The 27,175-nt window shown below is 35.6% G+C and overlaps 1 long non-coding RNA gene across 1 annotated transcript in view; it reads left to right on the top strand.

The window, feature by feature from the left end:
• The window catches only part of LOC103105832 (uncharacterized), a 96,133-nt gene that overhangs the window by 44,631 nt on the left and 24,327 nt on the right, over positions 1-27,175 (top strand). The window contains exon 3 of the long non-coding RNA XR_468021.2: positions 26,255-26,364. This is a non-coding gene — a long non-coding RNA (uncharacterized LOC103105832). The remainder of the gene's footprint in view (positions 1-26,254; positions 26,365-27,175) is intronic.

Below are 27,175 nucleotides of genomic sequence, written 5' to 3'. Positions count from 1 at the left end.
ACTGGTGAATCCATCGGGCCCTGGGGATTTTTTCTTAGATTGTGGATAGTTTTAAATGGACAATCTTAAAAAAAAACACAAAATAAATAAATAAATGTTCTTTATTACTCTTTTTATTCTAGTGTTTTCTAATGGTTTTATAAGGAATGGGTGTAATATTTTATCAAAGATTTTTTCTGCATCTACTTAGATAATTAGATGGTTTTGTTGGTTTTGTTATTGATATGATTAGTTATGCTGATGATTTTCCTCATACTGAAATATACCTGCATTCCTGGTGTAAAACTCACCGAGTCTTGGTGTATGATCTTTGTGATATAATGTTCTAATCTCCTCATTAGTGTTTTATTTAAAAATTCTGCATTAAAATTGATAAGGGAGATGGATCTATAGTTTTCTTTCTCCATTTCACTTTTTCCTGGTTTAAAAATTGGTACAATATTTCTGTCATAAATGGAATTGAGAAGAATCCCTTCTTTCTCTATTTTTACAAATAGTTTATTTAATATTGGAGTTAATTGGTCTTTGAATATTTGTTAAATTTACTGGTGAATCTGTCCAGCCTTGGGGCCTTTTTCTGAAGGAATTTTTTAATAGTTTGTTTGATTTCTTTTTCTGTGATGGTATTGTTTAAATATTCTATTTTTCTTTTTGTTAATCTGGGCGAGCTCTCCCCAGGGTTCATTCTGCAAGCACCGCCTAAAGTTAAACACTGAGTGAATTTCTCCTTTCACTCCAAAGAGAACTTTTGCTTTTTTGGAGGCCCTTTTTTCCCCCTTTTTTGTGTTTAGAGAGTTTAGGTGAGTTGAGTATTCCTAAGTCCACCATTTTAGCTCTCAGTATAACTTAACATCTCTTTTTTTATTATTTCTTGATGTCTCCTTTACCTAATTGTTAGCTTCCAATTACCCAGTTCCCATCTTTAAAGATTCTTCTTCATCATCATCTTATTAATTTTTGGTTCTCATTTTTAATGTGACCAGTTCTGCTTTTAAAGGATTTCTTTTCTTCAGTGAAATTTTTGTGTCTCTTTTACCAACAAGCTAACTTTTTAAACTGTTATTTTCTTCAGTAGTTTTGCCTCTTTTCATTAGTTTACTCTTTTCATTATTGTCTTACATTGCTCTCATTTCTTTTCCGAATTTTTCCACTACCACACATCTATTTTTTCAATACACTTCCCCTGCAACATTTATCTTTTTTATCATTTTTATCATATTTTTACTTTTTAAAAAATTTTATATAGTCAATTTAGAACATTTTTTCTTGGTTACAAGAATCATATTCTATCCCTCCCTCTCCTACTCCTACTCTTCCCATAGCCCATGTGCAATTCCACTGGGTATTACATGTGTCCTTGATCAGAACCTATTTCCATGTTGTTGATGTTTGCACTAGGATGTCCATTTAGAGTCTACATAACCAACCATATCCCTCTCTACCCATGTAGTCAAGCAGTTGTTTTCCTTCTGTGTTTCTGCTCCCACACTTTTTCCTCTGAATGTGGATAGTGTTCTTTCTCATAGATCCCTCTGGGTTGTTCAGAGTCATTGCATTGTTACTAATGGAGAAGACCATTAAATTTGATTGTACCACAGTGTATCAGTCTCTGTGTATAATGTTCTCCTGCCTCTGCTCCTTTCATTCTGTATCATTTCTTGGAGGTCATTCCAGTTCACATGGAATTCGTCCAGTTCATTATTCCTTTGAGCACAATAGTATTCCATTGCCAACATATATCACAATTTATTCAACTACTCCCCAATTGAAGGGCAGCCCCTCATTTTCCAGTTTTTTGCCATGACAAAGAGCACAGCTATGAATATTCTTGTACATGTATTTTTCCTTATTATCTCTTTGAGGTACAAACCCAACAGTGCTATGGCTGGATCAAAGGACAGACAGTCTTTTAGCACAGCAATGCATTAATGTCCCAACTTTGCCACATCGCCTCCAGCCTTCATTACTTTACTTTGCTGTCATGTTAGCCAATCTGCTAGGTGTGAGGTGATACCTCAGAGTTGTTTTGATTTGCATCTCTCTGATTATAAGAGATTTAGAACACTTTTCATGTGCTTATTAATAGTTTTGATTTCTTTAGCTGAAAATAGCCTATTCATATCCCTTGCCCATTTATCAATTGGAGAATGGTTTGATTTTTTGTACAATTGATTTAGCTCTTTATAAATTTGAGTAATTAGACCCTTGCCAGATGTTTTTGTTATGAAGATTGTTTCCCAATTTGTTTCTTCCCTTCTAATTTTGGTTGCATTAGTTTTGTTTGTACAAAAAAAAAAAACTTTAATTTGATGTAATCAAAATCATTGATTTTACATTTTGTGAGTTTTTTCTAACTCTTGCTTGGTTTTAAAATCTTTCCTTTCCCAAAGATCTGACAAGTATACTATTCTTTGTTCACCTAATTACTTGTACTTTCCTTCTATATGTTTAAGTCATTCACCCATTCTGAGTTGATCTTGGTCTAGGGTGTGAGATTGAGATGTTGATCCAAACCTAATCTCTCCTATACTGTCATCCAATTTTCCCAGCAGTTTTTTATGAAATAGTGGATTTTGGTCCCAAATGCTGGGATCTTTGGGTTTATAATAGACTGTCTTGCTGAGGTCACTTACCCCAAGTCTATTCTACTGATCCTCCTTTCTGTCTCTTAGCCAGTACCATATTGTTTTGATAACCACTGCTTTATATTATAGTTTGAGATCTGGTACTGCAAGGTCACCTTCCTTCACTTTTTTTTTTCATGACTTCCCTGGATATCCTTGAACTTTTGTTCTTCCAAATGAAATTTGTTGTGTTTTTTTTCTAATTCAGTAAAAAAAGGTTTTTTGGTAGTGCGATAGGTATGGCACTAAATGAGTAAATAAGTTTGGTCATTTTTATTACAACAATTATCTTTTTTTGAATGATATTCCTTTTGTGAAAACTCTTACTTTCTATCATATAATCAATACTCTGTATTGGTTCCAAGGCAGAAGAGTGGTAAGGGCTAAGCAATGGGGGTTAAGTGACTTGACAAAGGTCACATAGTGTTACAAGGAAATCACTTTAAAAGACTGATATATATTAATTTAAGGTTGCCAAGGAATTCAGCCATGTAATTCCTAAATGAAAACTCAAGTCAGCAGTAAATCTTTTATGGAGTTAAATTACAATAGGAGTAAGAAAGGAATTAGAGATAGAGAGAGAGAAAAAAGGGAGAGAAGGGAATAGGGCTTAAATACCCCTTCTGTTTAGGCTGGGCCAAAAGGCCCAAGCCCTTAGATAGCTGGGGCAAAGAAAAGAGATCAGTCCCTATTACTCACGTGACCAAAATGGAGAAACAGTCTCAGAGGCCCCCACCTTCAGCTTCCTTCAGAGCAAGCTTCTCAGAGCACACCTCAACCACTCCGGCCAACTCCTCAACCACCCCCGAGTCCCCAGACCCCCCCTGATCTTTAAGGAAACCATCCAAGTTGCCTCCCCTCATTTCTCACATCTACCAATCACTGTCCATCAATTTCCCTGTGCCAATGGAGGCTCTAGCTTAACCCAGGACCGCCCAGAGGCTTTGCACATGTCTGTTGAAGGTCATATTTTCAAATAATTAAATCTTTGCTCCTTTGCTACAGCCCTTTCTAAATCCTGTTAACCTGAGTAGGGTAGCGATTGGAATAATTAAATTTTGATCTAGGCTGCAGCCCTTGCTCAATCCTGTTAGGACTGAATAGGGTGGAGATTGATTCCAAGTATCTCCATTGTATCAATTCTAAAATCAATCATGACTCAAAGAAATTCCTGTTCTATGCTTAAGCATAGGTCAAAGTCCTTTCCATTGTTCAGCAAAAGGTTTCTGTCCTAAAGTAATCTTAAGAAGGGTAGAGAAGGAACCTCCCATGCCAATGGGGTTCACATTCCAATAGTCAAGACCCACTATCAATAGGAAATTTTTCAAGTATGAAATTTCCCAATGGTGAAATTTCCAACATTTATAAGTCTAAGAAATTTTGAGGTTTACAATAGCTAGGAAGTGTCTGAAACCTGATTTGAATCCAGGACCTCCCATTTCTAGGCCTGGCTTTCAATCTACTGAGTCACCCAGCTGCCCCAAAAAGATATTCTTATAGAGAAGTCTCTCAAAACTGAAGAGACTAGAAAAGCACTCTTGAGAAGGTAATGCTTGAGCTGAGCCCTAAAGGAAACCAAGAATTTTAAAAGTTAGGAAACATGGTATTATTCTTCTTGCTTTCAATGTTTTCAAAGAGAACTAATGATATTATGAGGTGATTTCTTTACTTAATATATATATATATATATATATATATATATATATAAATTGGATTTAAATGTGTCAGAGACACACAAAGTTATCAGTCTCACTGTCCTTCGGGGTTTTTAAAATCTAGGGGCAAGACAAATGTCTAGACAATTGACAATGTTCCATGATGCAGTAGATGACCTTGTACCCTTTGATGTCTAATCAAGTACTCACTGCTCCACAGCACCTGCTTTAGCCATCTTCATGGCCTTTGGGATAAATTATTCTCTTCTGACTATTTCACTAAGGGAAGGCTTCAAATGTTTGGGGTAGATATTCCTCCTAATTCATGTATGGGTTTGAGACCTATTGGTTACCCTCATCCTGATTTAGCCCATCTACTCTGATGGTTTTATCAAGGTGCATGTTACAGCTGCTTGGAGCTCCAAGTGAAAGTGACAGGTGGCCCTAAAATACATGAGAAACGCTGAAAAGGGTTCAGCAAGCCCTCACACCATTAGTGCTAGTCCTTTCTGCATGCCCATATATAGAGTATTATAGGTATGCGGGGGGATACAATGTAAAATCATGACAATAGGATATGGAATATCATGGGTCAAGAACAACACACAGGCTAGTATGACTGGACATAGAATATGGTGGAGAGAACAGTGGGCTAAAAAAACTAGAAATCAGGAAAGAACAGGTTGTAAAGAACTTGGAATGTGAAGAAGAGATCTTTTATTTGATCCAAGGAGCAATAGAGAATCATTGCAGCTTACTGAAAAGAGGGATGCCATGATCAGATGTATATATTATAGAAATTGCTTTTAAATTTGTCTTTATGATCAATCAGAATGGGGAGAGTTGAGGAAAGTACTCCAATTAGGATATTATTGAAATGGTTCAGTGGAGTGGTACCAGTATCCAGATGTTTTTTTCAAGACATTTATTTGACAAGGTAAGAAAGAGAGAATGATAGTTGACAAGACATAAAGGGACCTAATGAGTTTTTTGTTTTGTTTTGTTTCTTAAGGATGGAGAAGACATTGACAATTTGCTAGAGAGAAGAGGATCAATTATTTATGTAGAGGGATTTCAATTTGGCAAACATACTAATTCATCATCAGAGACAGGAGTAAAAGAGATAGTTGGGAATGATGTCAGAGGGATTTAAGATTAAAGGGAGGGAGAAGTTCTTAGCCAACAAATTATTTTTTCAGTGAAGTCAAAGACTCAAAATAGGTTAGTAAAGGGGGTGTCAACATGATTGGCTATAGGATAAGGGAAGTAGGGGCTCAAGAATAGAAGATAACAAAGAGTTTAAAACATTCACCAATTAGCCAACATTGGGAACTAAATGTAAAACCAGGGGAAAAAAAGTTGAGGATCTAAACAGAATTTTGTTTCCCAAAATAGATACTATGTAGCTTTAGCCATTACTGAATGAAAATTATAAGAAGTATAGAATTTGAGGAGAATATGGAACTGCTGTTCTTGAGAGAACATTTCCTTAATTTTTTAATATTTTACTTTTCCTCAATTACATGTAAATTAATATTCATATATTAAAATTTACTTTTAATTTCACTACTTCCCATCTTCATGGTTCCATTTCTCTCCCCTCCTTGAAAGGGTAAGCAATCAAATATTGATTTTACATAGGCTATCATGTAAAACATCATCCATTTTAGTTTTTTTTGTGTAAGAGAAGGAAGACAAGAATAACAAGAAAGAAGAAAGAGAGATAGAGAAAGAAAGAAAGAAAGAAAGAGAGAGAGAGAGAGAGAAAGAAGGAAGGGAGGAAGGAAGGAAGGAAGGAAGGAAGGAAGGAAGGAAGGAAGGAAGGAAGGAAGGAAGGAAGAAGAAAGAAAGAAAGAAAGAAAGAAAGAAAGAAAGAAAGAAAGAAAGAAAGAAAGAAAGAAAGAAAGAAAGAAAGAAAGAAAGAAAGAAAGAAAGAAAGAAAGAAAGAAAGAAAGAAAGAAAGAAAGAAAGAAAGAAAGAAAGAAAGAAAGAAAGAAAGAAAGAAAGAAAGAAAGAAAGAAAGAAAGAAAGAAAGAAAGAAAGAAAGAAAGAAAGAGAGGAAGGAAGGAAGGAAGGAAGGAAGGAAGGGAGGGAGGCAGGGAGGGAGGGAGGGAGGGAGGGAGGGAGGAAAGGAGGAAGGGAGGGAGGGAGTGAGGAAGGAAGTGGTTGTTATTTCATTTAGCACAATAGAATTCTACCATAATCATATACCACCATTGGTTCAGTTATTCACCAAATTGTTAGGCAACTCCTCAAGAATTTTGACCAAAGAAGAGATAGAAAGCATTATAGGATGTGAAATGTATTATTTAATTATATTAATTTTGGGGTAAACAAAAAAACGAATGCCATCAAGATTAAAAAGAAAAGCAGAAACATGGAAGAATTATTTAATATTCTTTTATAGCATGTATTTCTGATAAAGGGCTCAAATATATAGAGAACTAAGACCAGCTGATAAAAAATACAAGTCATTCTCCAAATGAGAGATGCTTAAAAGATATGAGGGGGGGAGCAGCTGAATTGCTCAGTGGATTGAGAGTCAGTCCTAGAGATAGGAGGTCCTAGGTTCAAATCTGCCCTCAGACACTTCCCAGTTGTATGATCCTGGGCAAGTCACTTAACCCCCACTGTCTAGCCCTAACCACTCTTCTACCTTGGAGCGAATAAACAATATTGACTCCAAGAAAGAAGGTAAGGGTTAAAAAAAAAAAAACCCGATATGAACAGGCATTTTTCAGATGATAAAATAAAAGCTATCTCTCATCATAATGCTTAAAATCACTCTTGAAAAAATGCTTGGAATCACTCTTGATTAGAGAAATGAAAATTAAAACAACTCTGAGGTAACATGAGATTTGCCAAAATGACATGAAAGGGAAATGGTAAATGTTAGAAGGGATTTGGGAAAATTGGGATGGAAGTGTGATCTGATCCAACCATTCTGAAGAGTGATCTGGAACTAAGCCCAATGGACTGTGAAATTGCACATACTCTTTGATCCAGCAATACCACCACTAGGGTCATATTCTAAAGAGATTTTAAGAAAGGGAAAAGCACCTATTTGTACAAAAATATTAATTGCAGTTCCTTTTGTGGGAACAAAGAATTGGAAATCTCTTCCTTTCTTACTGCCTTCCTTTCCCCTTCCCCCTCTTTCTTTTTCTATTTCTTCCTTTTTTGATATGAAGTATTGATTTCTTGGTGTTGAATAATATATATTTAGACAGAAAGGTCATGAAAGACAAACCCCCATTTAAAAAAAAATCTGTTTTTAAATATTTTGTTTATACATTATAAAAATTTCTGTATATTTTGTCTCTACTCCTACTCCCACTAGGCAACACTGAAAATTGAGGAAATAAAAATAAAATTAAGGGAGAATATTTGCTATAATAACTTTGTTTGGCAATTTAAATAAAATTCTAACTAGTAGTCTCCTGATTTGCTTCCAAGAGAATGGAATTATTTTTCTTATGCCTTCTATGGGACCATTATTGTTTTTCAAAGTAATCAGAGTTCAGTTTACTTTTAGATCTTTTCATTTACATTGTTATAGTCATGTATATTGTTCTTTTGGTTCTGCTTATTTCATTCTTATATATATGTGAATATATATACATATATATGCATATATATTTAGAAGTAGCCTTGAAAGTCTGAGGATTGCCATTTATTACTGCAAGAAAATTTCCCATTACTTCCATATAGTACAATTTGCTTAGTCATTGAACATTTGATGGAAATCCCTTTTATTTTCAATTATTTTCAATTCTTTGTGTGGAAAGTGCTTCTGTTAATGCTTTGGTAAATAGTAAACCTTGAAGGCTTTTGATAGATGTCTTATATCTAAAAGGGACAAAGGTTGTAAATAGACAATTTTAGGATGAAGAAGTCAGAGTCACATCTAGATACATGAAGAAATGCTCTCAGTCACTACTGATTAGGAAAATGCAACCCAAAACAATTCCGAGGTATCATCTCACACCATCAGATTGGCTAAAGTGGCAAAAAGGCAAAAATAACAAATATTGGAGGGATATGGAAAAGTTAGAACACTCACACACTGTTGGTGGAATTTGAATTGATTCAACCATTTTGGAGGAAATGTGGAATTGTGCCCAGAGAGCCATAAAACTGTAGACACCTTTAGACTTAGTAATGTCATTACAGGGTTTATTTCCCAAGGAGATGAGGGAAAAAAAGAAAAGAAATTATATCTTCCAAAATATTTATAACAACTCTCTAAGTGGCAGCAAAGAACTGGAAATAGAGGGGATGCCCATCAGGTGAAGAATGGCTAAACAAAATGAAGTGTATGGTTGTGATGAAATACTACTGCGCAATAAAAAACTATGAGAAGATTAGTTTTGGAAAAAAAAAAGTTGGAAATAACTACAGGAAAGAATGAAAAGTGAAATAAGTAGAACCAAGATAACTTTATATACAACTGCAGATTAAACATTTCAGGAATAGCTTATGAATGTTTGCCTACTTTGAGAAGTGGAAACTCAAAAGATATAATTTGCCAAAGGATGCTTTTTATGATGTGTGGAGGTGAGAGAGGGGCTAAATAAAAAAAATAATTAATTAAAAGCAATTTTGTATAAGGTTTTGCACCTCTTGTGTCAAACTTTTGATTTCTTTCTCATTTCTTTTTTTCTATAGTTCTCATTTCTATTCAATTTATTTGCTCTCATTCTCTCATACCATTTATAAAATTACTGAAGCTTTTTCTTTCTTTCCTTTTTCCTAGTAATACTAGTTGAACTTTTGTACCCCGTCTATTTTTTTCTTTGAGGAATTATTTGTAAATGTTTTTTTTCTTCAATATCTTTTTTTATTTTTATTTGGTCATTTCCAAACATTATTCATTGGAAACAAAGATCATTTTCTTTTCTTCCCTCTCCCCCTCCCACCACCTCTCCCATAGCCCATGTGCAATTCCACTGGTTATCACATGTGTTCTTGACTCTAACCCTTTTCCCTGTTGTTGGTATTTGCATTAGAGTATTCATTTAGTCTCTCCTCAGTCATATCCCCTCCACCCCTGTAGTCAAGCAGTTGCTTTTCATTGGTGTTTTTACTCCCACAGTTTATCCTCTGCTTGTGGATAGTATTTTTTAGATCCCTGCAGATTGTTCAGGGACATTGCATTGCCACTAATGGAGAAGTCCATTACCTTCAATTGTACCACAGTGTATCAGTCTCTGTGTACAATGTTTTCCTGGTTCTGCTCCTTTCGCTCTGCATCACTTCCTGGAGGTTGTTCCAGTCACCATGGAATTCTTCCACTTTATTATTCCTTTTAGCACAATAGTATTCCATCACCAACATATACCACAATTTGTTCAGCTATTCCCCAATTGAAGGGTATCCCCTCATTTTCCAATTTTTGACCACCACAAAGAGTGCAGCTATGAATATTCTTGTACAAGTCTTTTTCCTTATTATCTCTTTGGGGTACAAGCCCAGCAGTGCTATGGCTGGATCAAAGGGCAGACAGTCTTTTATCGCCCTTTGGGCATAGTTCCAAATTGCCCTCCAGAATGGTTGGATCAATTTACAACTCCACCAGCAATGAATTAGTGTCCCTACTTTGCCACATCCCCTCCAGCATTCATTACTTTCCATAGCTGTCATGTTAGCCAATCTGCTAGGTGTGAGGTGATACCTCAGAGTTGTTTTGATTTGCATCTCCCTGATTATCAGAGATTTAGAACACTTTTTCATGTGCTTATTAATAGTTTTGATTTCTTTATCTGAAAACTGCCTTTTCATGTCCCTTGCCCATTTATCAGCTTGATATGGAGAATGGCTTGATTTTTTGTACAATTGATTTAGCTCTTTGTAAATTTGAGTAATTAAACCTTTGTGAGAGGTTTTTATGAAGATTGTTTCCCAATTTGTTGCTTCCCTTCTGATTTTAGTTACATTGGTTTTGTTTGTACAAAAACTTTTTAATTTGATGTAGTCAAAATTATTTATTGTACATTTTGTGACTCTTTCTAAGTCTTGCTTGGTTTTAAAATCTTTCCCTTCCCAAAGGTCTGACATGTATACTATTCTGTGTTCACCTAATTTACTTATAGTTTCCTTCTTTATGTTCAAGTCATTCACCCATTCTGAATTTATCTTGGTGTGGGGTGTGAGGTGTTGATCCAAACCTAATCTCTCCCACACTGTCTTCCAATTTTCCCAGCAGTTTTTATCAAATAATGGATTTTTGTCCCAAAAGCTGGGGTATTTGTAGATGTTTTTGAGGTGTTCTTTTCTTCATTTTCTATTCCTTAACAATGACACAAGTAAAACCCAGTGGTCTTGCTATGGGTTAGGGGGAGAGGGATGAGGGGAGTGAAAGAACATTAATCATCTGTAAGCATGGGAAACTATCCTAAATTAATTAATTAATTAAACATTTTCAATTTATTTTCTATTCCTTAAGCATTCCTTTTACCATAATAACTCCTTATAATGGGTTTTTTTTTGTTTAAATATTTATTCATCCTCCTTCTGGAGTTTGGTCTTTATAAAGTCTGCACAAATAATTCATAGATTGAGTTTGCATCTTCTTTGGTCTGTCTCCTCCTTTCTTAAAAATACTGTGTCATACTATTCCAGGATCTCAGACATAGCTCATGTTGTCAATTTTCCCAGATTGGTCTTAATTAAGACAAAATATGGTCACTCCCTGCTTGGTCTGAACTTGGCAAGTTCTTGACCTGAATTTGGGTCTGAGAAGCATCCTTATGGTCTTGATTCTGGCTGGAGTTCTTGTAGACCCTTGTGGAACTCAGTTACTATCAGCCAGAGAGAACTCTGCTTCAGAGTAAGAGAACTGTGGGATTCGTTTTAGTCTATGAGATCTGTGCTGATAATTTTATTACTAGTTTCTCACCCAGTTGGAGGTTAGAAATAGCACTCTGCTTTGCTCCTAGGATCAGAGTCACACAGATACTACTTTCTTCTGGAATTGTTCCTTACTCAGAAAATTGTCTATGACCCATATCTGACCACCTCTCACTTTGAAGTGCCACCCTTAGGTACAGGTCCTCACCTCCATCTGTGCTAATCTATGACTCAGAATTGGGTAAAGCCCAAATTTGGCATGTATCAGTTAATGCTCCCTGCATAATTTAGGGCTCTTCGGTACTAGATCTAGGATCTCTTCTTTTTCTTGGTCATAACCTACATTTTTTTATTCAGTACCTGTACTCACGGGTCCCTAAATGGTCTAGTGGATAAAGCTCCATTCCTGGAATCATGAAGATTTGTGCTTCTTTGTATAACATTTTTATTTTTAGTTAGGGGGAACAGAGAGAGAGAGATTTTTGAACTCCGCATTTTAAAAAATGCCAAAAATGTACATGTAACTGGAAAAATAAAACATTATCTAATTTTACATGTAATTGAGAAAAAAAACTAAAAAAAATGAAATCCATTTGAAGATGCCTTGGATCCATTTGATAATTCTTGTACTTGCCTCAAGTATCAGAATGAGTACCATATATAAATAGTCAAATCTCTTAAAGGAGATGCTTAAAATATATATATATATTTCTTTTGGAGCAAAGAATGTCTCTAAGAAAATTATATGTCTATGCATAGAAAATATTAATGATATAAAAGACAACATATAAATAAGGATGTTATAGGCAGAGGAATCCTAAGATGGTCTCCTCAAATAGTTTTCTAAAGGAAGTGAGGTAGCATTTCATTACCAAAAAGTGAAGGCCCCATGGATTCCCAGGCAATGCAGGAGGGCCATTGGCATATTATGGAATACTGAATGCCTGAGGGATAGAATAACTTCTCTCTATTCCCCACCACAATCTTTAATCTCAGATATTAAATCAGTGAGTGACCAGGCACTGTGCAATGTATGGTCTTTCTTGTGCCTCACTGTTTGATAGCATTAAGATATTTTTTTTCTTCTCTAAAGAATAGAAAGCTCAATTTCAAGGCCTGGTTTGCTCTGGCCACATTTCTCCTCTGCCTCCTGTCACCCCCCAGTGATACAGCCCACTCAGTTCCACAGCAAATAGGCCATTTCTGAAAAGGATTCAAAAGTCACAAAAAAATAGAGCATTGCTCTTAAGTAAGAAATTTTTAGCTTGGGACTAATGAATGTCTTTTTAAAATATTTTATAACTGTATTTCACTATGATTTTCTTTTAATTTTATGGTTTTTTACTATTAACTACATTAATCTAAGAAGAAATAAATGAACACTTGTTAAATACCTACTATGTGCTAGACACTGTGCTAAATGTTTTATAAATATTATCGTACTTAATCATCACAACTACCTTGAAGAGTAGGTGGTTTTATTACACTCCATTTTATAACTGAGAAAACTAAGGCAAAAGGAAGTTAAGTGATTTGCCCAAGGTCATACAGTTAGTAAGCATCTGAAGTCAGATTTGAATTCAGGTTTTCCTGACTATAGGACCTGTACTTAGTTCCCTTTAAGGGGTCCATAGTCTTTACTGGATTATTAAAGGATCTATAAAAAAGAATAGATTTAAGAACCCCTATACTAAGAAATTAGAAAATCAGGGAATGATTTACTCCCTGAATGATGCTCAGAATATTTTTGTTGTTGTTGTTTTTGATTTTCTTGTTTTTGTTGTTTTTTGGCCAGTTATTCATATCCAAATGTTTCATGACCTCATGGAATACAGTATGCCATGACTATACATGAGGTTTTCTTGGCAAAAATACTGGAAGGGTTTGCACTCTTCTTCTCCAGTGGATTAAGACAAACAGGTTTATTGACTTATGCAAAGTCGCTCAGCTAGTAATGTCTGGGTCAAATTTGAACTCAAGTCTTCCTGACTCCAGACCCAGCACTCTATCCATTGTTGCATCCAGCTGCCTCTTATTCAAAGTCTACTTGAACCTTTGTTTTAACATAATCTGCCCATGTAGAAAGTACAATTTTTTAGTGAGTTCCTCTATCTAGAATTCCAAATCTAGCTCCTGCTCACTTATCTTCTGTATGTCTTCTTATTGTCCTTTTAAAATGTCTTCATCAATCTCCTTTAAATAGCTCTGAATGAACTGAAAAAAAGCCCTTTTATTGAGCAGTTACTACATCAAGTCATGAAGTAAGCACTGGGGATACAAGAAACAAGAGTAACAGTTTTTGCTCTCAAGGAATTGTTTTTGAAAAAAAATATTCAAACTTTTTTATTTCTTCATTCAAACTTTTCACACTACATGGAAAATCCCTTTTAAACTTTCATTTAAAAAATTTTTGAGTTCCATATTCTTTCTTCCTTCCCTCCTCTCCCCTATCTCTGAGACAGCATGGAATTATGAATAGATTATAGAGGAGCAATTATGATCAAGGAGCTCATAGTCTAATGAGGGGGGAAACTCCTATCTTGGAGAATCTTTAATCTGCAGGGAAGACTGAAAAAGGACCCGGTAATCCTTAAGGCACAGTGCAAGGAAAGAGATGGGAGGTAACATATCTCCATTAATATCATTCTTATTAATAAGATCATATGAATTTCTGATGAACTATTTGATGATGTCAAGGACTTTGATAAGAACTTTCTTTTACAGAATCTTTACTAGAAGTCTTGGCTGCTGAGTAGGTAAAACCAGAGAAGCCTTTGCTAAGATCTCCTTTCTACAAGAGTTATTAGAAGCAGAACTAGGAACATAAACAAAAAGAACTCATATATTCCTGGGGAACTTCAGTTTACTTGCCCATTTGTTCCAGCTGTTTGGGCATTGTTCTTGATGGCATGGTGCATGGTACGGTTTCATAGGCTTTGCTTAAAGACTACAGGAACCAAAAAGGAAGGATAGGCTCTTAGGGAAATCCTTCAATATAGGGTCCTTGGTGATTTCCATTGAGATCTGTAGGACGGTGGTGGGCAAGTTGATTTGAACCCCTTCACACATGCATCCTGTCTCTTCCTTAGCTGCTTCTGCCTGATCTGTAAATGAGTTAGTATTTTGTGTTGGTGTTAGTGATAGAGATGTCAGGATCTGCTTCCATGGCTAGGCTAGAAGAAGAATATTTAGTTGGGGGACACTGTAATTAATGCCCATGACAATTTAATTTTGTTTGGAAGTCAGTCAACTCTCGTTTATTAAGCACCTACCATATGCCAGGGCTGGGCTACATGTCAAGGACACAAAGAATAACTAATAATAATAATAATAATAATAATAATAATAATAATAATAATAATCCTTGCTTTCCAGGAGCCCACAGTCCAATGAAAAGAGATAATATTCAAATAGTGATGTATAAATAACAAGTATACAGTACAAATGCAGGGTAGCCTCAGAGGGAAGGCACTCCAATTAAAGAGTAGGAAAGGATTTTTAGAGACAGTGAAATTCTAGCTGAGAATTAGAGAAAGTAAGGGAAAACAAGGGGTAGAGATGAGACATGGAAGTTTTCCAGACATGGAGGACAGGCGATGAAAAAGTTCAGTGAGGAGAAGGAATTCCATGTACCAGGAGTAACAAGGCGGCTAGTGTTACTGGATGGCTGAGTATGTGGAAGGAAATAAGGTGTAAGAAGTGTAGAAAGGGGGGGGGGCAGCTGGGTAGCTCAGTGGATTGAGAGCTAGGACTAGAGGCAGGAGGTCCAAGGTTAAAATCTGGCCTCAGACACTTCCCAGCTGTGTGACCCTGGGAAATTCACTTAACTTCTATTGCCTAGCCCTTACCACTCTTCTACGTTGCAGCCAATACACAGTATTGATTCCAAGACAAAAAGCAAGGGTTTGAAAAATAAAAAGAAGTGTGGCAAGGCAGGAAGGAGCCAAGTGATAAAGGACTTGAAGCCAAATAGAAAGTGTTTTTAGTTTGTTTTTATCCTAGAAATAATGTCATTGTAGTTTATTGAATGGGGAGGCGATATGATGAGATCTGTGTTTTCAATGATCAGTTTGATAAGAGAGAAGAGGATGTATTGGAATAGAGAAAAAAACATGAGGCAGAATGAAAAACCAAAAGTCTATTGAATTTATGCAGGCTCCATGGGATGAAAGCTTACATCAAGTTTGTTTTCTGTGTCAGGGAAGAGGAGAAAGCATATGCAAGAAATATTATCAAGTTATAAACAACAATACTTGTCAGCTGATTGGATAGGAGTGGAGGTGAAAGAGAGAAAGGTAGCTGTCAAAGATGACCCTTGAATGACTGAAAGGAGAGTGGTACCCTCAAAAGTAAGGGGTACATGAAAAGAAAGGGTGGTTTTAAAGCAATGATAAACGAGTTTTTGGATACATTAGATATAAGATGTCAATGGAATATTCAGTTTTAGATATCCAATAGTTAGAGATGTGAGGCTGGAGGCCAGGAGAGAGCCTCAGGGTAAACATAGATTTTAGGGTCATGCATACAGACGACAAATGAATTCATGGGAACTAATGAGATAGGCAAGTGAAAGAAAACAAGGAGAAAAGAGAGTTCAACAGAGAGGTAGGAATGTATTTATGTCTACACTGTACAAAATTCCAGAAGCTATGAAAGTTTTTTTTTTCCTGCTAATGTAGATTAATACTTGGTTTTCAATTTGTTTTACTGATTGCTTGGGAGCATCAGGAAGTTAAGTGACTTGCTCCAGTTCATAGAGAACTGGTATGTGTTGGAGACAGGACTTGAATCTGAATCTCCCTGATATTAAGGCTGATTCTTTATGCATCATCCTATATTGACTCTCATGAATGCTATGATTTCTTCACAATATATGAGAAACTGTTATCAAGGAGGTCATCACCTGTACTTGCCCCTTCAAACAAATGGGCTGCACTCCTTATTTGCAAAAGACCATTACATAAGATATCTTGCATGTAGAAGCATCTCCAATACTTCTGTGCCCTACTTCTGCTCACTGTCTTCTAATTTCTCAATCTTCTCTAATAGGATTCTATTATCTCTACTAAATTCTTGCCCTGAAGCTCACCTAAAGCCTTTTCCACCAGTAAGCAGGAGTCTTTTTTCAATCTTCATCTTTCTTGCCCTATCCACTGCCTTTTACAGTGGTGACCATCCCTTCCTCAAAACTCTTCTCAGTTGCCTTTTATGATTCTTTGCTCACTTATTTCTCTTCTTGTCTCCTTCAATTCGCTGATTTTCTCCTTCATTCTAACCCTTAAATTTTGGCATTTTTAAGAGTTCTAGTCAGAACCCTGATTTTTCTAAATATCCTTTTCAAGGATCTTATCCATCTATGCAGTTTTAAATATGCTGCCTCTGTCAAATTAAAAAAAAATGTCCCTAAGCTCAATTTTTATTCTGAGCCCAAGACATTCATTCTAACTATCCCTCTCTTTCCACTTATATATCCACCATCCTGGTTTAGACATTTAACACCTCTTAGTTGGACGAGTATAATAGACTTCTTATTGGTTTCCTTATCAGCAGGCTCCTCTGCAATCCATCCTTTGCTCAGCTGCCAAAACAGTTTTCCTCAGAAATAGTTCTGAGTAAGCTACTCTCCCATTCAAAACTTTCTGGTGTTCCTATTATCAGTTGGATAAAATGCAAAATCCTGACCTTGATATGTAAGGTCACCTGCAATCTGACTACATCTATTCCTCCATCTTTATTTCACATTACTTCCTTTCACTCAATCTGTGTTTGCACAAACTGAGGTATTTACTCTTCCCCAAACTCATTTCATGATTTTTTGCCCTTTCCATTCCTGAATACACTTTTCTCATCCTTGTCTCTCAGGGTGCTTCTCTGCTTTTTAAGGTTCAAATAATGTGCCACCTCTTCTGTGAAGCCTTCTATCACCCCCTCAAGCTATGGATACTTTGCTTTATCAAATATGCCTAGAGCACTTCTTATGATCATTCCTTTATATATTCCCAGGACAAAATTAGACTCTTTCATGACCAGGAGACTTTCATTTTTAGATTTGTATCTCCAGTTTCTAGTATGTAACAAGATTTTTAGTTCAGGACTTGTTGTTGAATTGAATCATTAATCACTTTCTCCATTGCCCTCCCTTACATGAATCCTAAGTCCTATTAATTCTGTTACAGGAAGATTGCTGATATCTGGACCCTTCTCTCAATTCCTACTGCTATGCTAGGTTAAACCCTCATTAACTTAAATCAGGTCATTCAATGTCTAGTCTCTTGCTCAGCATTATAGAACTTTATGGTCAGACACTTCAGAGAATACAACATTTTAATTTTTTTTCAATTTTATGACATTTCCATCCCTCATCTGTTATTAGTTAATGTGTTGTTTTAGAGATAGCAAAGCTACCTAACTGGTTTTAGGGCTTTTTGTTGTTGTTGTTCAGTTATTTCAGTCATGTACAACTCTTTGTGACCTCACTTTGAAGTTTTCTTAGCAAGGAGACTGAAGTGGTTGGTCATTTCCTTCTCCATTTTACAGATGAGGAACTGAGGCAAAGAGAGTTAAATGACTTGCCCAAGATCATATATCTATTATATCTAGTAATTGTCTGAGGACATATTTGAACTTGGGTTCAAATTGGATTCCAGACCCAGGACTCTATCCACTGAACCATCTAGGGCCTTCAAAGTTATGTATTGGACAAGTTAAAACTTTCTAGTTCTAATCACTTGATTTGAGGTTAGAATAGAAGAGAATTCTAGTCACTGGTAAGTCACTCCTGCCTAATAATAATAATTTATGCTTATATAGTACTCTTTAGTTATACAGGGCATTCCTTACAACAACCTTATAAAGAGACAGTTCAAGAAGTATACCCATTTTTAGAAATATACCCTGCATTTGGATAAGTGATATTAGTTGCCCAGGGTCATTTAATTAGTAAATGTCACGGCAAGCAATCGAACTCTGCTACTGATTTCAATTCCAGGGAGTTTTGTCCTATATGATGCATTTCCTGGTGTCCTCTAATACATAGACTGTACAAATATCTATATTCATATGAACCAACATACCCAAATTATTCCCTAGAAGATTGATGAGAACATCTCAACAATAAACATCTCTAAATTGGAATACCAGCAATTTCCTTTTTTCTCCTTCATAAGGAGAAGTAAGGACAATATGGACTCCCTAAATGTTCGCATTCCTCAAAATTTCTTGGTGACATGATGCAATTCCTCCAGTAATTCTGTGGGAATTAACCAAGAAGGGTACTTCAATCCTCATAACATAGGAAAAATTAAGGTCCAATAAAATGGAGAGGTTTGCCTTCTCTGAAACTTATAGTATTATTAGAGTGCCTAAAGCAATGATGTTTTAAATAAATTGTACAAGGTCATAAAATTAGGATTTGAACACAAGTCTTCCTAACTTCCAGTCCAACCCTAAAAATCATGTCACATTCTCTCTGCAATAGAAGTTAATTCCAGGTTTATAATATTCCATCCTAGGGTATGAAGTTCCCCTTCTTCTGTTACACTTTCCTCTTGGCATCTTGAAGCAGGCTAAATATTTCCCTGACAGAGCCCCTCTAACTCCATTGAAAGGAGTATTTTCAACCTTCTAGGACCTGCTACCTGCCTGTCTGTGGAGAAGAATCATAATACATTCAAGAATCATGGACATACTTCTCTTGAAGCCATGCTTCTAAGACAAACTCAAGCCCTGAGCTTGAACACAATAACTTTAATGTGTTAATTAATATAGGGACCGTCTCTTCTACTGAAAGCAGTTAGTTTTGACTTTGATACAGAATCCTGAATGCCTCTCTTTTAAACAATCAAAATGAGTGTTAAGACCTTCTTCAAGTCAGTTTTGCACTCAACAGGATCCTTCAACTCAAAATTACATTTGCATCTTTTCTATCCCAGGACCCATGATTCCCTCTAGATTACATGGCTGAATTAGGAAAGAGTAGTCTCACTAACAGCCTCAAACTTAATCCAGATTTCTAAACATTTGGTTAATGCTGGTCTTGTGCATTTCTCTACTGGTTTTCTCCCATGGGGCTTAATGAATAGATAAAACTCAATATCCCCAACTACGCTTAAGTGTCCCTCTGGTAGCTGCTTAAGGAAACACATCTATCTTTCCAGCCACCTGCGATTGCTGAGTACCATGCAGTGATGGAATGCAATTTATCTAATAATGCAAGCGACCAGTAGTGAAAACCAACAGACTTTGGGAGTGAGAAGATAGGAGGATAGGAGAGCTAGAGGGGGAAAAATTCTAAAGAAATATCTACAAAATGATTTGTAGAGAAGTTAGAAAACTATAAAAAAGAAAGCTAGAGTTCAGGAAAAAAGACGAAAGGACAAGAATCATTATGATGACAAGGGATAGAATAACTAAGAATGTGGCTAACATCACAGCATAGAAAACTCAGGTAAGATTCAGGAAAGAACTAGCTTCTTTACTTTGGAAGTTGTGAGACTCTGGAAGTTGCTACAACTTATTGTAACTTATTATAGCTTGTTTGCTAACAAAAGAATTAAGGGTATCTTTCCCCATAAGATTCTTTTAAAAATACACAGATATCTATCAATCTTGAAGATTTTGTAAACAGAATTTTCTTTGCCTAAAGACTAAAATATGTATAAAATGACAAAATTACACGTATAAGAAATCAGGGCTACAACACTGCCTTGTCTTCTTGTAGTCCAAATTCTCATAAATAGAATTCATTGGTGGAGACTATCATTGTGGAGGAAATTAAAGCTTGAAAAAGCACTTTTTGTCCTTCAAATCTTAAAGTCCTCATTGGGTTCCATAAGCCTTTAGGACTAAAGGCTGCTTCTCAACATATTCAGAAGAACCAATGAACTTAAAATATGTAACAAGCTTAAAAACCTCATTCATTAAGGTTCAGGCTTCCTCTTTATTGATTTTCTTTTTAAAAATGCCTCTGTCTTGTTGGTAGTGGTGGTGATGATGTGTGTGTATGTGTATTGTGTATGTCTTTTAATGGAAACACAAAGGCAGAAATGAGTTTTGGAAAGGAAAACAAAGTAAAATATGAGTATTGATTAACATATTGAAGTATTGTTATATCAATACTGTTTGTTTCTCTACTTCTCTTCTTAACTTAATCCAAATTATTCATTTATTAGGTATTGGAAAATATTAAAGGATCTAATATCTCTTAAAAAACAATTCTAGAATCTTCATCATTTTTATTTCAGAGCATAGAGACCCTGAGTTTACATTTTCCTTTCACCATGTCTTCTCCATTAATCAAGAGTACATATCAAGGTCTCTCTTTACTTGCCATATTGCCTGTTTGGCCTTTGTTCATTAATATCTGGGAAGACTGAGAATGCTGCATTTACTAACTAGTGTCTTTCTGCTCTTTTCATGCTAGAGCCCTAGAAAGGTTCTAAGTCACTGTGAGAAAGAAGTAGGGAAAAGGAATTATGTTTTGCCCATAAAAGCAACTTTCCCACCAGACTCTCCAAAATGGCAGCAATTTGTTTTTTTTTTTCCTATCTCACCCTTTCAAGTGAATACATATGCACCTTTTCCCCACCTCCTACTGGCAGTTCAACAAAGATAAGCAAGCAAGTCAAGCTTAATGACCTTCACACCTCTCTCCTTTCCAATCCATCCTGCCAAAGTGAATTTCCTAAAGCACAGTACTGACTGTGTCAATCCCTTACTAAATAAATTCCATTGCCTTCCTGTTACTTTCTGGGTCAAATACAAATCCCTCTGTTTGGCATTTAAAGCCCTTTAGAACCTGGTTCCAAACCACCTTTCTAGTCTTATTATATATTATCCTGTCACCCACTCCACATAAAGTCAAAATGGTTTCCTTGTTGCTTCTCAAAAACTACACTTCATCAACCATTTCTGTGTCTTTGCAAAGTAGGGTTCAAGTGTTTGGAATTTCTAGTTTTTCTCCAAAATTCAGTTCAAGTACCAGAATGTAAAAGAGGCCTCTCCTGATCTACTCAGTTACTAGTACCCACCACTGCATTAACTTATAATTATGTATTCATTTGAGGTGTATGATACATATATACATATATACTGTTCAGTCATTAAGTCTTGTCCAACTCTCTGTGACCTTGTGGGCCATGCTATGCCAACACTGTCCATGGAGTTTTCTCAACAAAGATGCTAGAGTGGTTTGCCATTTCCTTTCCATTGCTTTAAAGCTAACAGAAGTTTAGTGACTTGCCCAAGTCTACACAGATAGTATATGTATGAGGTTAGGACTTGAACTCAGGTATTCCTAACTCCAGACCCAGCATTCTTTCCACTGAGCCACCTGAAAGGTTTAGCTTGAGAACGAACTTTTTTCAATTCTTGTTGTTCCAAAGCCTTGAGGATGGAAAGTATTTTAGAAGTCATTTAGTACAGCCACCTCATTTTAGACTTAAGGCTTGGAGCAGTAAAGTTATTTGCAATAAGGTCTCACTACTAGCTAATGGCAGAATGAAGAAATAAAATGCCAGTCTCCCGACTCCTTCCTCAGTGTCCTTTTCTAATACCATATTTATGAGAATAACGACTACTGAGATCCTGAAATAAAATGGTATTTACTAAAATACTATCAAAATGTAATTCTCGGTTATATAGCATACAAAACTAAGTAATACAAAAATAATTTAATCCCTGTATAGCCTCTGTAATAATCTATTTTGCAAACTCCTCAACTCTGTGTTTGATATTCTGGAGTATAACCAAATATAATTCCAGAGGACTAATCATGAAACATACCACCCATCTCCTAACAGAGAGGACATCTGTATATGGTAATTACATTTATGCACAAGAAATTATGTTCAGGAAAGACAGTAAGATTTTGTGATTTCTAAAGTTCTTGCTGCACCCAAGTTTGATAATTTCTTTAAAGAATGTTTTCTTTTCTATCAAGTTTGGAGATTAATTCCCAGAAGGCAAGATCCTGGTCTCTCTCTCTCTGTCTCTCTCTGTCTCTCTCTGTCTCTCTCTGTCTCTCTCTGTCTCTCTCTGTCTCTCTCTGTCTCTCTCTGTCTCTCTCTGTCTCTCTCTCTCTCTCTCTCTCTCTCTCTCTCTCTCTCTCTCTCTCTCTCTCTCTCTCTCTCTCTTCCCCTCTCCCTCCCAAGCACATAATAATTTTTTAAATAAATTATCTTTAATTGATTGATCCTTCCAACTCTGACACTGGACAGGAACATAATCCACATTCCTGACTGAGCAGCAGATTAAAAGGAGAATTTACAATAAGGGAGAAGAAATGGTAAATGGAGGTAGATAGAAAAAAGTTTTAAGAAAGGCATAAAGGAATGGGAGCTGAGTGAAGAAAGCCACAAAAAGGGTAGAGGCAGTGAAGAAAACAAGATGCCAGTGCAATATATGAAACCACATAAAAACAGAGAAATAAAATGACTTAGTGATAGCTGGAGGCAAGATGCCACAGCTAATCCTATTTAAACACAAAGGCAAAATAGCTAAAGGTCAGTCATTCAGTCAACAAGAATTTATTAAGGCTCACTATGTACCAAGTCATGGTTGAGAAATTCTTCACATCACCCTCAACCACCCTCACACCTTGTTTCCACTCTCTGTGGCCTAGTTACTAAACCAAAGGAGTAAGTGAAAATTCTCCCTCTTCCAGGGCTGGGAGAAGGATTGTACTCATGGCCTCTTTGGTACAGAGAGTACCCAGATGAAGAAACTTCCCTCTACTGTTGTAGATTGACCCTTTACTGCCTAGAAACCTGGAAAAGTTAGTGATTTGCCCAGAATCACATAGCCAGGATTTATCTGAAGGAGGATTATGTAGATCCTCCCAGTCCTAAAACCAGTCAATCCCCTATTTCTCAGTTCCTTATCACTGCCTCTCTCTTAAGGGAAGTGAAAATTCCTTATCCATAGGAAATTAACTGCACTTCTCCATTCTGCCAGATTTAAATTAGGTTTGGAAAGAGCCATTCTAAGACATTTTTTTCTTGTGTAGGCAGCACAAGGCATCTGCAAGAGAGAGATTAGTCAGCCATATTTTACTGAAAGGAGTGGCTTTCAAAGTCACCTCTTTTTATAATATAATATTTCATTTTCCCCAATTACATATAAAAACAATTTTTAATATTCTAAAATTTTGAGTACCAAATTCTTCCCTTCCATATCCAACCACCTCCCTAGGACTGTAAACAATTTGATCCATGTTATATACATCCAATCAAGCAAAACATATTTCCATATTCATTATGTTGTGAAAGAAGATTCATATATTTTTAAAAAATTAATGTGAAGAAAATAAAATTACAAAGTGTATTCTTTGATCTGAATTAAGAGTTAATTGGTTCTTACTTTGGAAGTGGATTGCATTTTTTTCCCATGAGTCTTGCATTACTGAGGCTAGCTAAGTCATTCATAGCTGATTGTTGTGTGATATTATTGAAGCTATGCTCAATGTTCTGGTTCTGCTCACTTCAAAATTCCTTCCTAAATGCACACACACATATGTGTATATATATATATATATATATATATATATATATATACACATATATATATATAGTGCATATATATGTATGTATGTGTGCATACATGTAGTACATATATATATATATATATCCATATACAGGTATCCCTTCCACATCATGATTTTCCCCATCACAATTTCTATATCATGCAGATAGCCATAAAAAATTAAATGAGAATTTGGGGAGATTTTGGGGGAACTTGCAAATGACACACAAAAACCAGCAGATGACACAGAAAAAGTTTATTAACTCAGAAATGCACATATATATACATTATTATATATCAATATATTTATTTTAATAGCACAATAAGACATTTTCCTTTCTAAAATTTAAAATAAGTAAAAAAGTTAAAGTTTGCCAAAAGAATATGAAACTGAGCAGACAACACACAAAGGCTATAAATGTAGAGATATCTGAAAAAGTTTAGTAACTCACTCATAAATACATAAAATGTATGTACTGTTACATATATTATCTGTATATTCAATTTTATTCTCCTTAAATTTGCTTCATTTAAAAAAAATCTGATTTGCTTTGTATTTTTGAACATTTTAATACATATTTTACTAAACATTGACCAAAATATAGTCTATGATCAAATACTTCACACATAATATTACAAGTAGGTATTGCAAATACTACATAAAAGAAAAAGGGAAAACTCAGACTTCTTATCTGGAAAGAAGGGAGGGCCAAAAAAATTTACTCAGATTTTCCAGATTGCAGGGTCGCCATGCCACTAACCTCAGTGGTTTAGTAGATATACTTGCATATAAACATTTTTTAAATTACAAAAGATATTTTATTTTATCAATTACATATAACAAAAAATTTCCACCTAAGTTTTCCAAAGCTATATGATCTGAATTGTCTCTCTCCCTGCCTTGTCTACTCCCTCCCAGAGGTGAAGAGCAGTTTAATCTAGGTTATACATGTATTATCATGCAAAACATTTCAACATTAATTATTTTTGTATAACAAAAATCATGAAGCCCAAACCCCAAAATAAAATCCCAAATAAACAAAAGTGAAAAATCACATGCTTTAATATGCATTCCAACTCCAACAGTTCTTTCTCTGGATGTAGATAGCATTCTTTGTAATAAGTCCCTCTGAATTGTCCTGTGTCGTATTGCTGAAAGTAGCTAAGTCTATCACATTTGGTCATTCCCCAATATTGCTACTACTGTATACAATGTTTTTCTGGTTCTCCTTATATCACTGTGCATCAGTTCATGTAGATCTTTCTAGCTCTTTCTGAAAAATTTCATTTCTTATAGCACAATAATTCCATCACCATCATATACCGCAATTTGCTCAGCCATTCCCCAATTGATGGATGCCCCTTCAATTTCCAGTTCTTTGCCACCACAGAAAGAGAAACTATAAATATTTTTGTTCAAGTTGGTTCTTGCCCCCCACCCTTCTTTTTTATCTCTCTGGGATACAGACTTAGAAGTGGTATTACTGGATTAAAGGATATGCATTGTTTTATAGCCCTTTGGGGAATAGTTCAAAATTGACTTCCAGAATGGTTGTGTGATCAATTCACAATTCCACCAACAATGCATTACTGTCCCAATTTTGCCACATCCCCTCCAACATTTATCACTTTCCTTTACTGTCATTTTGGCCAATCTGATTGGTGTGAGGTGGTGCCTCAGAGTTGTTTTAATTGTATGTAAACATTTTTATAGCACTTACTAAGAATCAGGCAATGTGTTAAGTGTTTTACAATTATTATCCCATTTGATTCTCTCAACAACCCTGGGAGGTAGGTACTACTGTCTTCATTTTATAGAAGAGGAAACAAGGGGACAGGTTTTAAGTGACTTGCCCAAGATCACTCAGCAAGTAAGTATCTGATGATGGATTTGAATTTAAATTTTCCTGAATTCAGGCTCAGTTCTCTATTCATCATAACACCTGGTTGTCAAAATGTGGGCTGTTTCATGAAACAAGTGTCTCAGAAGCCTCTGAAACATTTCCATTTGCTCTTTCATTATTATTATAATTTTTAGCAATTATTATTACTTTCTTTCCATTTAGTTTTTAATAATTTGTATTTGCACATTCTCAATGCTAGAAAGTACATTGGAGACAATGAACAGGTCATTTCTGTTTAATTTCTAGGTCTCCTCTTTGAAAGAAAATTAATGTCCTAACTTTGCTACTAGCTAGTTCTATGATCTTGGACAAATCATTTGGAACCTCCATTTTCTCATCTATAAAAAATAAAGATTAGAGTAGATGATTTCTCCCTTGCCTGGAATACTCTCCCTCTTCACCTCTATCTCTTGGCTTGCATAGTTTTTCTTCAGACTCAACTCAAATACCTTCACAGTAGTCTTCTCCCTGTTGTCCCACACATGTGAATCCTTCTCTTGGAAGTTACTTTCCTCCAACATTGGATGTACCTATTTTGTTTACACTAATATCATTCATTTATTCCTATCTAAGATCCTAGTTTTGTCTTTTACCTTTCTTTGTATTTTCAGTACTTGGTTCAGTGCTTAGAATATAGAAAGAAGTTAATAAGATCTTGCTGCTTGAATATAGATACAATCCAAATCCCTTTTTGACTCCGCAGATGATAGCTTTCTTTGATGGGAAAGAAAACTGAGGAAAAGCTGACTGCATGGAGGAATCAATGCAAAATGGAAGCATGGAAATTTGAAGCCATTATTCACTTGGGGCTAGGTAACTTCTTTTATTTCTAATTTCAAATATCTGTGATATAGAATCATAGGTTTAGTGTCTGATAGGACATCAGTGTATATCTAGTACTTATTTGTGGAAAAGGAAACTGAAGGAGGAAATAAAGTATTTCATCCAAGGTGACATAAGGCAAGATGGAACCCAGAGCTAATTATTTTTCCAATAAACAATTATTCTTCAACCCAGTGTATGTAAAATCTCTTTGCAAAAGTTAGCCAAGGGAACAGAGTTCTACTAGGTAGAGAGATAGAGAATAGACCCTGGGCCTTCAATTACCAATTGTAATCAAGTTGACCAGACTAAGAAGACTATCTCATGGTGGTAAGCATTTGAGGCTTAACACCTTCCCCTCCAAGACTGTCTTCCTTCTGTTTATGCATCTTGTATATACCTAAAATTTACATGTTGTCTCTTCCATTAAAATGTAACGATCTTAAGGGCAGTGATTATGTCTATCAGCTGTTTTTTTGTATTCCAGGACTGAGTAAAGCAAATGGTACCAAGTAATTAATAAATGCTTCTTAAAATAACTACTTGATTGCAGAGTATCATATCAATATTGTATGCTATGTTTTACCTGCAACATTTTCACTAGTGGAAAGCTTAATCAGTTAGAGCCTACACTGGCTCCAGACTTTCCTGATGACTTTTTCAGCTCCTTTCCTGAATAACTGTGTTGAGAAAGATAAAGAAATAACACTTTTCAGTCTTGAGATCCTTCTTTCATTCAAACAGGGTAGGACATTGATCATGGCATCATAGATCAGATGGAAGAGAATTTTGAGGACATCTA

This window comes from Monodelphis domestica, chromosome 4 (assembly GCF_027887165.1).
Source record: "Monodelphis domestica isolate mMonDom1 chromosome 4, mMonDom1.pri, whole genome shotgun sequence".
Taxonomy (NCBI): domain Eukaryota; kingdom Metazoa; phylum Chordata; class Mammalia; order Didelphimorphia; family Didelphidae; genus Monodelphis; species Monodelphis domestica.
Note: the sequence above shows the minus strand (reverse complement) of the source record. Positions and strands in the feature narration are given on the sequence as shown.